General features: G+C 34.3%; 1 protein-coding gene and 1 pseudogene across 9 annotated transcripts in view; one reads left to right on the plus strand and one right to left on the minus strand.

Moving 5' to 3' along the window:
• Positions 1-17060, minus strand: part of LRCH3 (leucine rich repeats and calponin homology domain containing 3) — a 109754-nt gene that overhangs the window by 74290 nt on the left and 18404 nt on the right. The window lies entirely within an intron of this gene.
• LOC105072403 (large ribosomal subunit protein eL21 pseudogene) lies at positions 5024-7522 on the plus strand (annotated as a pseudogene).

Raw genomic sequence — 17060 nt, forward strand, 5'->3', positions numbered from 1 at the left:
TAAAACAAAACCACAACTGAATGCTAAACAACCATTGAAAAAAGACTGGAACCTAGCAAAAAAGATCTTCTCCGACTGGAAACACAGAGGGAACCACAGCAAGACGGCAGAAGGGGCCTGCTCAAGATATAATTGGGCCCCATACCCCTTGGGTGGGCGACTCACAGATGAAGATTTGTTAAGTCACAGAGGCCCTCCCACAGAAGTGAGAGCTCTAAGCCCCATGTCAGGCTCCCCAGCTTGGGTTCTGGCATTGGGAAGAGAAGGAGACCCCAGGATGCTTGGCTCTGAGAGCCTCCCAGGACTGGGGGAAACAGAGACTCCATTCGCTTGGGAAGCATAAATGCAAACTCATGAGCACCAGGTCCAAGGGCAGAGGCAGTGATTTCATAGGAACATGGGCCAGACCCGCCTGCTGGATTTGGAGGGTCTTCTGGGGACATGGGGGGCGGCTGCAGCTCACTCAAGGGACATAAAAGCTGGTGGCAGAAATTCCGCGAGTGTTAATCTACACGAGCTTTCCTGGAGGCTGATACCTTGATTGGATCATTAGCACCAAGATCTAGTCCCACCCAACAGCCTGTAGGGAAGCCTCAGGCCAAACAACATACAGGGTGGGAACACAGCCACACCCATTAGCAGACTTCCTAAGCCACAAAGGCCTCTAGACACAGCCCTACCCACCAGAGGTCCAGGGCCAAGCTTCTCCCAGCAGTGGGCAGGCACTGGCTCCTCCTGCCAGGAAACCTGCATAAGCCTCTAGTCCAGCCTCATCCACCAGGGGCAGATACTAGAAACAAGAAAACAACAATCCCAAAGCCTATGGAAGGAATCCACAAACACATAGAAAGATAGAAAATATGAGGCAGCAAAGGAATATCTCCCAGGCCAAAGCATAAGATAAAATCCCAGAAGAAGAAATAAGTGATGAGGAGATAGGCAACTTATCTGAGAAAGAGTTTAAAGTAATGATGACCAAGATGTTCAGAGAACTCAAGAGGAGTATAGATGCACAGAGTGAAGTTTTTAGCAAAGAGTTGGAAAATATAAAGAATACCCAGGGTTGAAGAATAAAATCACTGAAATGAACAAAACACTTGAAGGAACCAAGAGGCAGAAGAACGGATCAGTGAGCTAGAAGACAGTTTAGTGGAAATCACTACTTCAGAACATAAAAAATAAAAAAGAATTAAAAGAAATGAGGATAATTCAAGAAAACTCTGGGAAAACATGAAACACACTAATATTTGCATTACAGGGGTCCCAGAAAGAGAAGAGAGAGAAAGAACCTGAGAAAATTTTTGGAGAGATAATAACTGAAAACTTCCCCAACTTGGGAAAGGAAACAGTCACCCAAGTCCAGGAAGTGCAGAGAGTACTACACAGAATCAACCCAAAGAGGAAGACACGAAGGCACCTAGTCATCAAATTGCCAACAATTAAGGATAAGGAGAAAATATTAAAATTAGCAAGAGAAAAGCAACGAATAACATACAAGGGAACTCCCATAAGGTTATCAGCTGATTTTTCAGCAGAAACTCTACAGGCCAGAAGGGAGTGGCAAGATACATTTAAAGTGATGAAAGGGGAAAACTTAACAAGCAAGAATACACTATCCAGCAAGGCTCTCATTCAGATTTGATGGAGAAATCAAAAGCTTCACAGATAAACAAAAGCTAAAAGATTTCAGCACCACCAAACCAGCTTTACAACAAATGTTAAAGTAACTTCTCTAGTCATAAAACCGTAAGAAAAGAGAATAAAAAGAAGAGAGAAAAAGAAAAAAAGAGAGACCTACAAAAGATTGCTTTGGCTGTTCAGGGTCTTTTGTGGTTCCTTACAAATTTTGGAATTGTTTGTTCTAGCTCTGTGAGGAATGTCATGAGTATTTTGATGGGGGTTGCATTGGATCTGTGGATTGCTTTGGGTAGTGTGGCCATTTTGATAGTGCCGATTCTTCCAATCCAACAGTGCAAGAAATCTTTCCATTTCTTTGTGTCATTTTGGTTTTCAGAGTATAGGTAACCTCCTTGGTTAAGTTTATTTCTAGGTATTTTGTTGTTTTTGATGTAATGGAAATGTCTCTGCCAGTTATAAATTCCGGTTTTTGAAGTGAAAAAAAAAAAGTGAATGAATGGCTGCAAATGGCAAAATATCCTTCTTTTTCTGGGTGAGTTGTATTCCATTACATATATTTATATATGCTGCATCTTCATTATCTATTCAACTATTGATGTACACTTAGGATGCTTCCTTATCTTGGCAATTATAAATAATGTTGCTGTTAATAGCAGGGTATATGTATCTTTTGGAATTAATTCTTATTTTGTAGTTGGTTTTATTCCTTTGATAACTATGTAAATTTAAAAAGCTAAAGCTCTATACATTCTTAGAAACAATGAACAGTACATATATGTAAATTTAAAAATACATTTTTCAGTAAAAAAAAATCGACCTATCAAGCCATGAAAGACATGGAAGAAACTTAAAAGACATATTACTAAATGAAAGAAGCCAGTCTGTAAAGGCTACAAACTGTACAATTCCAACCAAATGACATTCTGGAAAAGGCACAGCTACAGAAACAACAAAAAGATCGTGGTTTCCAGGGTTTTGGGGAGAGAGAGGGAGGGAGGAATGAATAGATGGAGCACAAGGGATTTTTAGGGCAATGAAATTATTCTGTATGATACTACAGTGGTGGCTACATGTCATTATGCATTTCTCAAAACCCATAGAATGTACAACATCAAGAGTGAACCCTAATGTAAACTATGGACTTTGGTTGATAATAATGTGCCCATGTTGATTCATCGATTGTACCAAATATGCCATAGTGATGAGGGATATTGAGGGCAGAGGAGTATATATGTGTAAGTTGGGAGGGCTATATGCAAACTCTTTATATTTTCTGCTCAGTTCTGCTGTGAACCTGAAACTGCTCTAAAAGAATAAAGTCTATTAAAAAAAAAAGAAATACTACATAATCTATATACAATGGAATATTACTCAGCCACAAAAAGGATGAAATAATGCCATGTGCAGCAACATGAATGGACCTGGAGATTATCATTCAAATGAAAGCAGTTAGACAGAGAAAGACAAATATCATATGATATCAGTGATACATGGAATCTAAAAAAAATGCTACAAATGAACTTATTTACAAAGCAGAAATAAACTCACAGACATAGAAAACAAACTGTTGGTTATCAAAGGGGAAAGGTGGGGAAGGAGGGATAAATTAGAACTTTGAGATTAACAGATACACACTACTATATATAAAACAGAAAAACAACAAAGACCTACTGTATAGCACAGGGAACTATATTCAATATCTTATAATAACCTATAACGAAAAAGAATCTGAAAAAGAATATATATGTATAACTTTGTATATATATGTAATCACTTTGCCATATACCTGAAACACTGTAAATCAACTATACTTCAATAAAAAAGAAAAAAAAAAAAGAATGAGGCATAAGACAATTAACTTGCACAAGATGATATAATTAGCTGTTATTAATTTACTCGATTTTGTATCTAAAATATGTACCAGTTTATTGTGTGTGTGGGGAAAAAAGAAATACTACACAATCTATATTGAAAATAATTTATTTCCAAAAAAGTATGTATTTAGATAAAATGAATCAAATTCACCTCAAGGGAAAAACTATTATGTGTATCTATAGTTTTACAGATAAATATTTTATAATTTTTTAAAAAGCTGAAATAGATTACAGTCATAAAAAGAGTGGTTTAAGTGTACAAAAAATGTCATCACGACTTTTTTCCATTCTGAAGTATATAAAATGTTTTTAATTGATGATATTTGCCTTCCTATTAAAAAAAATAGATGTGCATGATATATTGACCTGTTTGCTATGTGGACTCATGGGTTTTCATTTTATTCAATGTTATAATTCATTAAGACTCAGACTTGATTATGAAAATGCCCCCTTAAGCTAGATCCTATATCTTTTTGATATGCCATCTTCACTTTCTTTTAGCATTTCCTCATATTCCGGCAAAAGATGTTCCAGAATTATCTTGCAACTTCTGTGCCCTAGTTCTAAATCAGCTACTTTTCACCCCTGTGTAACAGAAACTTCTGTGGCAAGTTAGATTTGTGGAAAGGGGGCAAAAAGGGAAAGACACCAATCTCAAGAGAAGTTTCAGAATTAATGACTATTGGTTTTTCTGTAAGACACTAAGCTTTGTAGTCGTCTGAGACACAGCAATAAAAAACAAAACAGAAATTGGTATCTGGAAGTGGAGCGCTGCAGTAACAAAGACCTAAAACATCTGACATTGGCTTAAAACAAGAAAGCAGACAGTGGCCCTAAGGGGCCTCCATGAGCCTGTTCATGGAGACTGAAAGGCAGTGAAAAAAAAATGCTATTGAAGTCTGGAGAAAAAAGCAACCTAATTCTGCTCTAGCAGAACAATTAACGGAACTGCAGTAACATGACAGAAGAGCATCTAATGGATTTAACTCACCATAAATACACGTGGCTATCTGTAGTGAAACATGTTAGCTGAAGTTACAAAATATGTGACAACAAAGATCACTAAATATTAATTTTAAAGATGAGAAAAGGGGTATATGTATTTACATACACGTACATATTTATTTTCCTGTAACTTCCCATTTAATTTTTCTCCCCTTACTTATTTTTTGGTATCATTCAATACACTACATTTTTCCTTTTCCAATACCGCAGAGAAAGCAAAATACGTTAACTAGCTTAAAAGACCATCTTTGCTCACAAAGAAAAGAACATGAACTTCTGCCTCGAATGGATTTTGGTTTCATATAACACTGGAAAACAAGCTCAATTTCTGAGTTTATAAATACCATCCTTAAAACTGATCCTTTTGGCCGGAACCACCATCTTCCAGGAGTGGTAGTTCTGCCCTTGGATGATCTAAAACAATCAAAACTATTGTTTTGACATTTTGGGAAACAAAGTGAAGAATTCAACTCTAAAAGCCTATAGGTGAATTTCTAGATAAATAATTTGACAAAATGACCAACATAAAGGGAAGAGGAGAGGCACCCGCTACATGTTCTCTAGGCCTTTTAGAAAACATGGAGTTCTTCCTTTGGTCACATACATGCGAATCTGTAAGAAAGATGATATTGTAGACATCAAGGGACTAGGTACTGTTCAAAAAGGAATGCCCCACAAATGTTGCCACCGCAAAACTGTAAGAGTCTACAGTGTTACCAAGCATGCTGTTGGCATTATTGTAAACAATGAAGGGCAAGATTCTTGCCAGGAGAATTAATATGCATTGAGTATATTAAGCACTCTAAGAGCTGAGATAGCTCCCTGAAATGAGTGAAGGAAAGTGATCAGAAAAAGGAAGCCAAAGAGAAAGGTACGTGGGTTCAGCTGAACCACCAGCCTGCTTCACCCAGAGAAGCACACTTCATGAGAACCAATGCAAAGGAACCTGAACTGTTGGAACCCGAACTGTTGGAACCCATTCCCTATGAATTCATGGCATGATGGTGTAAAGAAAATAAAAGAGCTGGACTATGAACAAAAAAGGCAAAAAAAAAAAAACAACCAAAACCCTGTGATTCAATTCTCACAGTATTTTCTCTCATCTTGAAATGTGGCTGATTATAACCTTGCCAATAAAGAGTCTTCAAAACCATACCCTCAAACAATGCAATTTACAGAAAAACTATTATCTTAAATGAGACAAATGATAGAGCCAGGTTTTAGTCCCAGCTCTACCATTTATTACCATCTTAATCTCTAAAGCATTTCAGAATCTCCCTTTCTAGCACTTTCAGTGAGATTTTTTCAATTATTTTACTTTTTCTGCAGGCAGGAAGCCTGCTAAGAGGTACTTTTTCCTACGTCTTTCTTTCTCTTTAACTATTTAATAACTTAATGATTTTATGAATTAGGAGTAGTTGAGTCCTACTTTCATGGGACAAACCCAGAGCCCAAAGACAACAGTAACGTGGCTTCTGACACCTGAAAAAAAGTTCTTTGGAAACATTTATTTAATTGACGTGGCATTTTTCTCTCAGCTAATTTTCTAACTTTCAATTTCTCTTTGAGACTGTGAAGGTCACAAGGTCCAGAAAAAGAATATAATAATCATGATATACAGAATATAACATGATATTGCTCACTTCTCTTAAGTTGGCAAAAGGAAAAACCTTAACTCTTTATAATACAAAAACTTGTTAATAATATAATTTCATAAGTTAAATCTCTTACAAGAAAATAACTATAAATATCTAAGAAGTGATTCAATATTTAGTTCAACAAATTCCCTCTTTGCTCTTAAAGAAGTCTGCTCAATTTTGCCCCTTCTTTCAGTCACACTGTTGTTGCAACCACCATTCTTGATTCTTTCCAGCGTTGTGGGAAGCCCACTTCTTTTTTCTTAGACCAGTGTCTGACTTTTATAAGGTACCTGAGATAATTTCCTTCGACCCACCAGATCTAATTCATACTTTCTTCTGCCCCTCTATTCTTCTCTCTATTCTCATGTGAGCTATCAGAAGAAATAATGCAGTGACATTTCTGTTCAAAGGAACCACCTATTTGAATCATGCCCAAAATAATTTAAATTCAGTCGAACCAATTAATACAAATATTCTGGATTTAAACTTAAGTTTTCTACATCACAATAGGTCAACTTGAACTTCTCTGATTCTATATATTCTGAATATTTCTAGCTCTTATGCATGAGCAGGTTACCTAAAGCACAAAGGGAAAAGGGACCAAATCTCTCATTTAAAAAATAGATTTTTTAGCCATTGTGGAATGCTTACTATCATAAACATATGTATGTGTGTGTATATATATATATTAAGACATTTTTCAGGGCGTTTGCTCAGCTCACAATGTTCTTAATTTCTCTCTCTCATTCACAGGGGCTGGCTTTCCTTCCCTCCCAGCTTTTCAGAGTCATATATACCAGTGATTTTTAACCTTGAGGACCCTCTCAAAGGAAGTAACACTAAACTCTGTGGCTCCACGCAGTCTTGATGCCCTGGGAAACTCCTGTTTCTCCTTTAAGAGCCATCTCAAGCATAATCTCATTATACTTCCTTGAATGGTCTAGGCACTCAAATGATTCCTTGGCTGTGTTTCTCTTACTTTAGTGTAGCAATTATCACATGGTAACTCTTCATTAGATTTTAAGTTCCTTGAGACCAAGAGCTTTGTGTCTTTAGCATCTAACACAATACCTGACTTATTAAAAGGTCAAGTTTATTTGCTAGAATTAAGTTAATTCAGTGTGCCAACACTGGATATTTCATGCTGATCAACTCAGTGTTAGTTGTTTTTAAATTAAAAATTGGAAAATTATTTCTGAATAAACTAAGTTTACTTGGTCGGTAATTAATTAATTTTTAAAATGTGGGCTTCATGAAGGGAATCACAAGAAAAGATCCTTAGCAGCAGCAGAGGAAATGTAGGAGACATACAGACCAAGCCAGATTATACCCACACCACCACCAACCGTCTGCAACATGAATTATAAATAAAATGGGTAAATCAATTTATATCATATATATACACACACACACACATATATATATATATATATATATATATATATATATATATATATATATATATATATATTCCTAAAATTCAACAAGAAAATAAACAACTCTATTAAAAAATGGGCAAAGAACTTGAATAGACAGTTTTCCAAAGAAGGAGGAGGGTATAGCTCAATGGCAGAGTGCCTGCTTAGCATGCATGAGATCCTGGGTTCAATCCCTGGTACCTCCATTAAAAAATAAATAAATCAACCTAATTACCACCCTCTCCTCCCAAAAAACCAAGCTGCAAAACGCACACAAATAGTCAAAAAGCACATGAAAAACACTCAACATCGCTAATCATTAAGGAAATGCAAATCAAAACCACAATGAGATATCACTTCATATAAAGCAGGATGGCCTTCATTAAAAACAAAAGCCAGAAAATAACAAGAGTTGGTGAGGATACAGAATAACTGGAACCCCTGTGCATTGCTGGTGAGAATGCAAAATGGTACAACTGCTGTAGAAAACATAAGAGTAGTTTTTCAAAAATTAAACATGAAGTTATGTTTATGATCCAGCAATTACACTTCTGAATATATACCCAAAAGAACTGAAAGCAAGGACTCAAACAGGCATTTGTTTACCAGTACTATGGCTACATTGTTCATACTAGACAAAAGGTGGAAACAACCCAAATGTCCATTAACAGATGAATGGATAAACAAAATGTAGTATATGCATACAATAAAGTAATATTCAGCCCTAAAAAGTAATTAGAAATTCTGATACATGCTACAGCATGGATGAACCTTAAAAACATTGTCCTAAGTGAAACAAACAAGACACAAATACTGTATGATTCCACCTAATGAGGTACCTACAATAGAGACAGAAAGTAGAATGGTTACCAGGGATAGAAGGAAGAGGTATTGGTGAATTGTTGTTTAATAGATATAGTTTCAGTTTGGGATGATGAAAAAGTTTTGGAGATGGATATAGTGGTGATGGCTGCACAACAATGTAAATGTACTCAAAACTACTGAGAAGGGCACTTTAAAATGATTAAAGTGGTAAATTTTATGTTACAAATATTTTACCATGATAAAAAAAATCCAACTGTACAGTACTCAAAGTAGAAAATAAATGTAATCTGCCTCTTTTTTCGTGATATGTACCTTAAAAATCTTTCTCTAAAATTATAGACTTTTCTAGTAACCATATCTTACACCTTAGCAATAAACTAAATGATACAGAAATTACAGAAACAAAAGTTCAAAGCATTCTGTAATGCCAAATCTCAAAAAGTTAGTTTTACAACTATGTAACAAAGAATGTTGGTTGTTTATTAGTTCTTTTCTCCCTAACTCCATTTCTCTTTCCCAAGGGAAAAAAAAGTGTTTAATATTTCATTCTGTTCAGCTATGTAATTAAGACAGTAGAACTTACTTCTTTAAATTTCTAAAGCTAAGCCAGGAAAACCTAGGTTCATTCCCGTCCAAACACAAATTAATGTTTTCAACTCTATGGCATTTATTAAAAAATGCTAGTAATCAAAAGTCTTATGTTCTTCTAATAACTCCTTCAGGCCATCCCACGCAATGACATCATCCTTACCAAATAAAGCCCATTATGTAATACCCATATATATACACTACTATAACTTTCTATGAGAACAGTCACTGCTGTGAATGTTAAAAGGGCCTGAGATAATGACAGATATTCTGTATAACAGGTTTTTAACACTAAGCTATATAAGCTTTAGGAGAATATTATAGAAATAATGTCCTTTAACATATAAAGAAATGGTAAATATGAATTATTAAAAAAATATAAAACACACATTTGAGATGAATAATTCAGTAAGAAATAAAAAGTACAACTGTTAAGGAAGGTCAAGTCCCTAAAGAATTATATAAAACTAGTAATTTAAAATATGATTTAATAACTGTTTAACAAACCACAATAATACCGTTTAGAGTACTACCCAGACTAAAAAATACCAAGAAGAAAGAACCATACACTATTGCTTATTAAATGAAGATACTGTGATGACTGATAAAAGTTTGTTACACTTTTAAAACCTCCTCTTTAAATTTGCTCTAAAATTTTTAAATATTAAATCTAAAAAACACTCTACATTTAGGTATTTCCTTTATGATTTCAACCACTATGCCATTGATATGAAATTTTGTTGATAGAAAATACAACAAAAATCATTTTATTTTAGCTATTAATAAAATTATGTGACCCAAAGAGGTCAAAAATAAGAATATATGAGAAAGCATATATGGATTTTCTTTTTTAAATCGTTTTTAACTTTAAATTTTTATGAAAGGTATTAAGTTCATATGATTTTAAATATCAATTAGTGACTTCTGCTTCCGGAAGATGTAACAGAGGTACTTTTCCCTACTTCTAAACTGAAAACCCTGGCCATCACATCTAAAACAAAGATAAGAAGACTCTAAAGAGTTAAAAGAAGACAACTAAGGACTTTAGGATCCAAGGAAGGACAAGGTGATCAGTTCCTCGGGTTTTCCTTTTGCTTCATGTATCCTAGACTTGGAACTGACGTCTCCGAGTTGGCAATCCAGAAACACCAATGGACAGAGACAAAAACAAAAGAAACAAACCAATAAAAGCCTGCTTTCTCTAGCCAAAAGACCAGGAAAGGGGCAACTTAACAAGACAGAAAACTTTCAGACAATAACTTCTCTACTCCAGTCAAACACCTCAGAAACAAATGTGGCCTCATCCAACCCATGTCAGCAAAGGCTAAGTGAGGAGCCTAAACTTCCATCCTTACAGGACTGTAATTTGGCATTTCAGTGGCTCCTATGGCTCCCCATTGATATGGTGTCAAAGAATGACAAGTGGAAAGCCAGGGCTTTCATGCCTACTGGAAGGTAATGTGGTCCCACTCCCCACCATGTAGAATCAGTGGAGACAGTCTGGAGAACCTGGACTTCCACCTCTAACCACCAGTTGTTACTCTCCACCTTCCTGCTGGTATGATGTCAGAGGACTAGTAGAGTCAGGGCTTTGACCACTGCCAAGCTGATGGAGGGGTAGAAAGAAAAAAACAAATAATTTGTTATAAAATTACTATTCCTTTTCAGAAAGCAAGGGCCTTGAAGAAATCTCTTGATTCCTCAGAGGAAGCAAATAATGGGAAGTGTACAAGGGTACATAGTAAAAAAGTCAAGGACTGAAAATATTTCAAAATCGCAGCCTGATGCTAATTTTAAGTGTTCTGTCTTAAGAGTTTGAAAATTCAGACCACCATGTCTATGGTGTCATTACTGAAAAAAGAGAAAAAAATTAAAGGTACATTTTAAAAGGAGGTGTCATTGACCTAACTGACAAAACTGAAGTAGAGTGTTGGAAATAGGTAGAGAAAAATCCATTAGCACCTCATTTTTGTTTATAATATTGGGATTCATCCTGAGTGACGACTACCTGACAAGACTAATTCAGGGAATACATATTTTTCTATGAATGCTCCAAATGTGACTATCACAACTAATTTTCCTTATTTTTACTTTCACATAGCAGCATTTATAGAGATGCCACAATGTGCTTCATTATGAGGCAGATCTTCGTTTTAATCAGTTAGAAAATTAAAAATATAGATTATGGTCAAAACAGTCAAATTTTTAAATGATACAATGACATTTTTTTATGTTTCTCTATAGCACCTTAAAAGTCAAAACTTTACGAACACTCTGAACAAATTTATTATAATCTCATCACAACAAACTTTAATGGCACCATGTATGGCTAATTCACTGTGGCCTTCTCCAGGATTAGAAACTCTGGTCATAATACTATAAAGAATTTCTTTACAATAAGGTTTAATTCATTGCTAATAGACATTTGTTGAAATTGAGATCACCAGGTTAAATGAACACACTGTCAAATCTTTTTAACATAGTAACATGTTATTGGAAATATAAATTGTTAGAAGTAACTTGTTTTCCCATCTTAAAATATCAGTGAATATTAATATATGAACTGCATATATAGACATGAAAAAGTAACATATAGAAACCTAAAGTTTCTATACATTCCAAAACCTAAGGATTTCTATATATTCCTTTTTCATTAAAAGATTAATGCCTTTTTTATTATAAAAAGATTGACCAAGGGTCTAGCTGGAGAAATTCATGATCGCATGTTTGCTTAAGAAAAAGGCTTTCTATTGTTGCTGTTATTGTTTTTCCCTTAGCATAAACCAGATTATTTCTAACCGACAGAATTTGTATCCTTTGCTCCAATTATACTGTACTTTCATCTGAAATACCAGTACAGGTAAGAAAGGGAAGAATTCCTAATAAACTGTTAATATTTTTTGGTACATGGGGGTTTGATTTTTGATCTCTAATGAAATGTTTTAAACCTATTTCCAGTCCTGTATTTATACTTAATTTCACAGAAATGTATTGTTAGGCATATTACATCCTCAACAAACACCATAAAATGAAAATATTTAAATCTCAGTTCAGACTATTTAATCAAAAATTTTTTTTGACAATTTCAGTTGTAATGAAAGAATTTCAATTCTGAATTTTTAATTTGCTGTAGTGGGCTTAATTTCTGTCAGTACTTGAGATTGCATCATCAGTCTTCTTTCATGATGGAATCCCTTTACTGGTTTAGTATTTAATTTGAACATATATTTGCCCATTTAAAAAAGTGCTTGCCCTAACTTTATTTTTAAATGCATGAAATAAGCACTTGTTCAAAACTTAACATTCCTGTAAAACTCTCCCTAAAATGTATGCAGAATTTAAATTGTGGCCAAATGTATTATCACTACCCTATTTAAAATTTTAATCAGCTTTCCAAAAATCATTTCTTCATAGTGTAACTGTGAAATCAAATTGAGGATTTACTGGTAAAAGTGACAAGTTATTTTATTTAACAAAAGGACTAAAACAAAGTGATACTCAAACAACATTTTTATTCTATAGTTCAGTCATTCTATAAAACTAATTAACCGAGGAGTTCTAATGTAGTTTTCAAATATCACAATGGTAATCCTGTATACTCTAGCTACTAATGATACCCAATGTTTCCGAGGCTCCTACTAAACAGCAATTTGGTCTTACTGTTTATACTGAAATGTTCAAATTTTGTTCAAAACCCAAACTTTTATTTTACAGTAGATTTATAAAATTGCTAAATACTGATTTTATGTAAATGCTTTTGTTGATCATTATTCCTTCACAACTTAAAACAAGATGTTTCCAGCAACTTTGAGGATTGTGTGTGTGTATGTTTAAATTTTTTTTGAAGTGTAATTTATTTCCAGTGTTAGTTTCAGGTACACAGCAAAGTGATTCAGTTATATATATACACACACACACGTTATATGTATATATACACATGTATATACACACACACATATATTTTCAGATTCTTTTCCATTACAGTGAAATTTTTTTTATTATCTCAAGAGGCTCCCCTTGACCCCAAACTAGTACTTAACTTTGTGACTAATAAGTGACAAGGTTCCAAAATGTAAGCAATGCCATCAATTTTCAGCACAATTGAATCTAGGTTAATGGATTTTTATTTTTCATTGAAACACTATACTTTCATTTCATTTAAACTATGGTACAGTTATCCCTTTTTTCTCCTGCTTAGAATGTTGTCTGCCAGCACATTCTAAAGAGAATCAATCAAAAATAATCAATTACATACTTTGCTTATTAACATGAAAGGCTATTTAAAGCAAAAACAAATTTTATTTTAGAAATTGTTTTTAAAAAGAAGCAACTATTTTTGCATTCTCATAAAGTCTTTTAGATCAGCTTGACAATCATCAGCTTTTGAAATGTGAATTCCTACTGCCAGAGTAAAGGTTTCATTTCTATAACACCATAATGTATTTTTTCTACCTTCTGTCTACTGTCTGGAAGTTGTGCCAGAACCTAGGGCAGTCAATGTTTGGAGCTGAGTGCTCAATAAACAAACAAACAAAAAAAGTCTTACTGGAAAAGCTATCAAGGATGCTAGAGTCTAAGAAGGCCCACACACCATGCTTTATCATTTTGCATACACATTACCCAGCAAAGCAATAATGTATACTGAATGACTGGAAAAATAGCTTCCTGCTTCCCCCGACAGTGATGTTTTTCAATCATCCTAGGAGTGTGGGATGCTGAAAAATGTATGTAGGCTGATAAAATTTTGGTACATATTTCTAAAGCTGGGCCGTAATAAAAATATTAAACAAATTTAACAAGAGCAGTCAAAAATTAAATCAAACTTAGAACTCTTAATTTAATTTTGCTAAGAGAACTATCTTCCTAGTCTGGAGGCCTGGGTTCTAAACTTATATTGTTGGTGACATATGTTGGGCTGGGATGATACATAAGTCACTTTATTGTGAAATACAAAAGTTGTGTAATGAAAAAGAATGAGAACGTTGTTCTTTGGAAAAAGGTATTTTATAAATACAAGGGATTATTAATTATGGAAAATTTGCTGCCAAACATAAAGGTATTCTTTGATAGCTTCTTACTTTAAGTAATAAAAAAATCTAAAGATAGCTAAAATAAGCATAGTACTCAACAGTGAAAAATTCAAAAGCTTCCCACTAAAATCTAGGACAAGGCTGCCCACTATCACCACTCCTATTCAACACAGTCTTAGAAGTCCTAGCCACAGCAATCAGGCAAGAGAGAGAAATAAAAGGGATCCAAATTGGAAAAGAAGAGATAAAAGTGTCACTATATGCAGATGACATGATACTATATATAGGAAATCCTAAAAGGTCCACACAAAAACTACTAGAAATAATCTAAGAATTCAGCAAGGTAGCAGGTTACAAGATTAATGTACAAAAATCAGTTGCATTTCTTTACACTAATGATGAATCAACAGGAAAAGAAAGTAAAGCAACAATCCCCTTTAAAATAGCACCCAAAGTAATAAAGTACCTAGGAATAAATCTAACCAACGAGGTGAAAGACTTATACATGGAGAACTATAAAACACTGATTAAGGAAATTAAAGAAGACTTTAAAAAATGGAAAGATATCCCATGCTCCTTGATTGGAAGAATCAGTATTGTTAAAATGGTCATACTGCCCAAGGCAATCTACAGATTTAATGCAATCCCTATCAAATTACCCAGGATATATTTCACAGAATTAGAACAAATCATAATAAAATTTATATGGAACCAAAAAAGGCCTAGAATTGCCAAAATATTACTGAAGAAAAAGAAAGAGGCTGGAGGAATAACTATCCCAGACTTCAGACAATATTACAGAGCTACAGTAATCAAAATAGCATGGTATTGGTACAAAGACATATAGACCAATGGAACAGAATAGAGAGCCCAGAAATGAACCCACAAACTTTTGGTCAACTAATCTTCGACAAAGGAGGCAAGAATATACAATGGAGTAAAGACAGTCCCTTCAGCAAATGGTGTTGGGAAAACTGGACAGCAGCACATAAATCAATGAAGCTAGAACACTCCATACACCATACACAAAAATAAACTCAAAATGGATCAAAGACTTAAACATAAGACAAGATACAAAAACCTCCTAGAAGAAAATATAGACAAAACATTATCTCACATACATCTCAAAAATGCTCTCCTAGGGCAGTCTACCCAAGAAATAGAAATAAAAGCAAGAATAAACAAATGGGACCTAATTAAACTTACCAGCTTCTACACAGCAAAGGAAACCATAAGTAAAACAAAATGACAACCTACGGAATGGGAGAAAAGTTTTGCAAATCATGAAACCGACAAAGACTTGATCTCCAGAATATATAAGCAGCTCATACAACTTAATAAGAAAAAAACAAACAACCCAATCCAAAACTGGGCAGAAGACCTAAACAAGCAATTCTCCAAGGAAGAAATACAAATGATCAATAGGCACATGGAAAAATGCTCAATATCACTAATTATCAGAGAAATGCAAAACAAAACTACAGTCAGATATCACCTCACACCAGTCAGAATGGCCATCATTCAAAAGTCCACAAACGACAAATGCTGGAGAGGCTGTGGAGAAAAGGGAACCCTCCTACATTGCTGGTGGGAATGCAGTTTGGTGCAGCCACTGTGGAAAACAGTATGGAGATTCCTCAAAAGACTAGGAATAGACTTACCATATGACCCAGGAATCCTGCCCTTAGCATATATCCAGAAGGAACCCTACTTCAAAATGACATCTGCACCCCAATGTTCATAGCAGCACTATTTACAATAGCCAAGATTTGGAAACAGCCTAAATGTCCATCGACAGAGGACTGGATAAAGAAGATGTGGCATATTTATACAATGGAATATTATTCAGCCATAAAAAAGACACAATGGAATATTATTCAGCCATTAAAAATGACAACATAATGCCATTTGCAGCAACATGGGTGTCCCTGGAGAATGTCATTCTAAGTGAAGTAAGCCAGAAAAAGAAAGAAGAAAAAAAGAACATAAATACAAACCAGAAACAGACTCATAGACAAAGAATACAAACTTGTGGTTGCCAAGGGGGAAAGGGGTGGGAAGGGATAGACTGCGAGTTCAAAATTTGTAGATACTGACAGGCATATGCAGAATAGATAAACAAGATTATACTGTATAGCACAGGGAAATATATACAAGATCTTGTGGTAGCTCACAGCAAAAAAAAAAAATGTGACAATGAATACTTATATGTTCATGTATAACTGAAAACTTGTGCTGTACACTGGAATTTGACACAACATTGTAAAATGACCATAACTCAATAAAAAAAAGTTTAAAAAAAAAGAAAAGAATTTCTTCAGAAATTTTAAAAGAGATCCTTAAAATGATAATCCAAAAATTCAAAGTAAAACAAAATGTTTAAAATACAATAAGGAGAAAATAAATCATACATACAAAAAAATAACTTCAACAAAAGCTCTGGGAAAACATGATACCAACTACCAGTAATAACCAATCAACCACCTTTATCTTCTATATTGGAGGGGGACATGCACGTTTGGAACCACAGCAGTACAATATATCAATTTAATCTTGTTATATATATTTTATGACTCCATAATGATATGTAAAACAAGACAGAAACAATTGAAGGAATTTTGCAACAAACTGGAATTGGTTTATTTTAGATTCAAAAATCATACTTCGAAAAGCTCTCTATTTTTAAAAGCTATATTCATGCTTAGAACAGTGCCTGAGACATAGGCACAAAATATAATTTTACTAAATAAATAACTAAATAAATAAATAACAATAAGGCATTGAAGTAAGCAGGAGAAAGAAAAGAAAGGAGAAAATAAACGAAGCTAAGTTTTACACATAAGCATGGGAACATTTGTTAATTGTTCCATATGGCTACAATCTTGTTCAATCAACAAAATGTCCTTATGAGGTAGGCACTGTGCACATGAGGAAACTACCATTTAGGAAGGTTAGGAAACATGCCTTGGGGTCACACAAAGTTAGTAAGTGACTGAACTGAAATTCAAATCTAGATTTCTCTGAATTCAAAGCCCATGCATA

The sequence above is a fragment of the Camelus bactrianus genome, chromosome 1 (assembly GCF_048773025.1).
Source record: "Camelus bactrianus isolate YW-2024 breed Bactrian camel chromosome 1, ASM4877302v1, whole genome shotgun sequence".
Lineage (NCBI taxonomy): Eukaryota > Metazoa > Chordata > Mammalia > Artiodactyla > Camelidae > Camelus > Camelus bactrianus.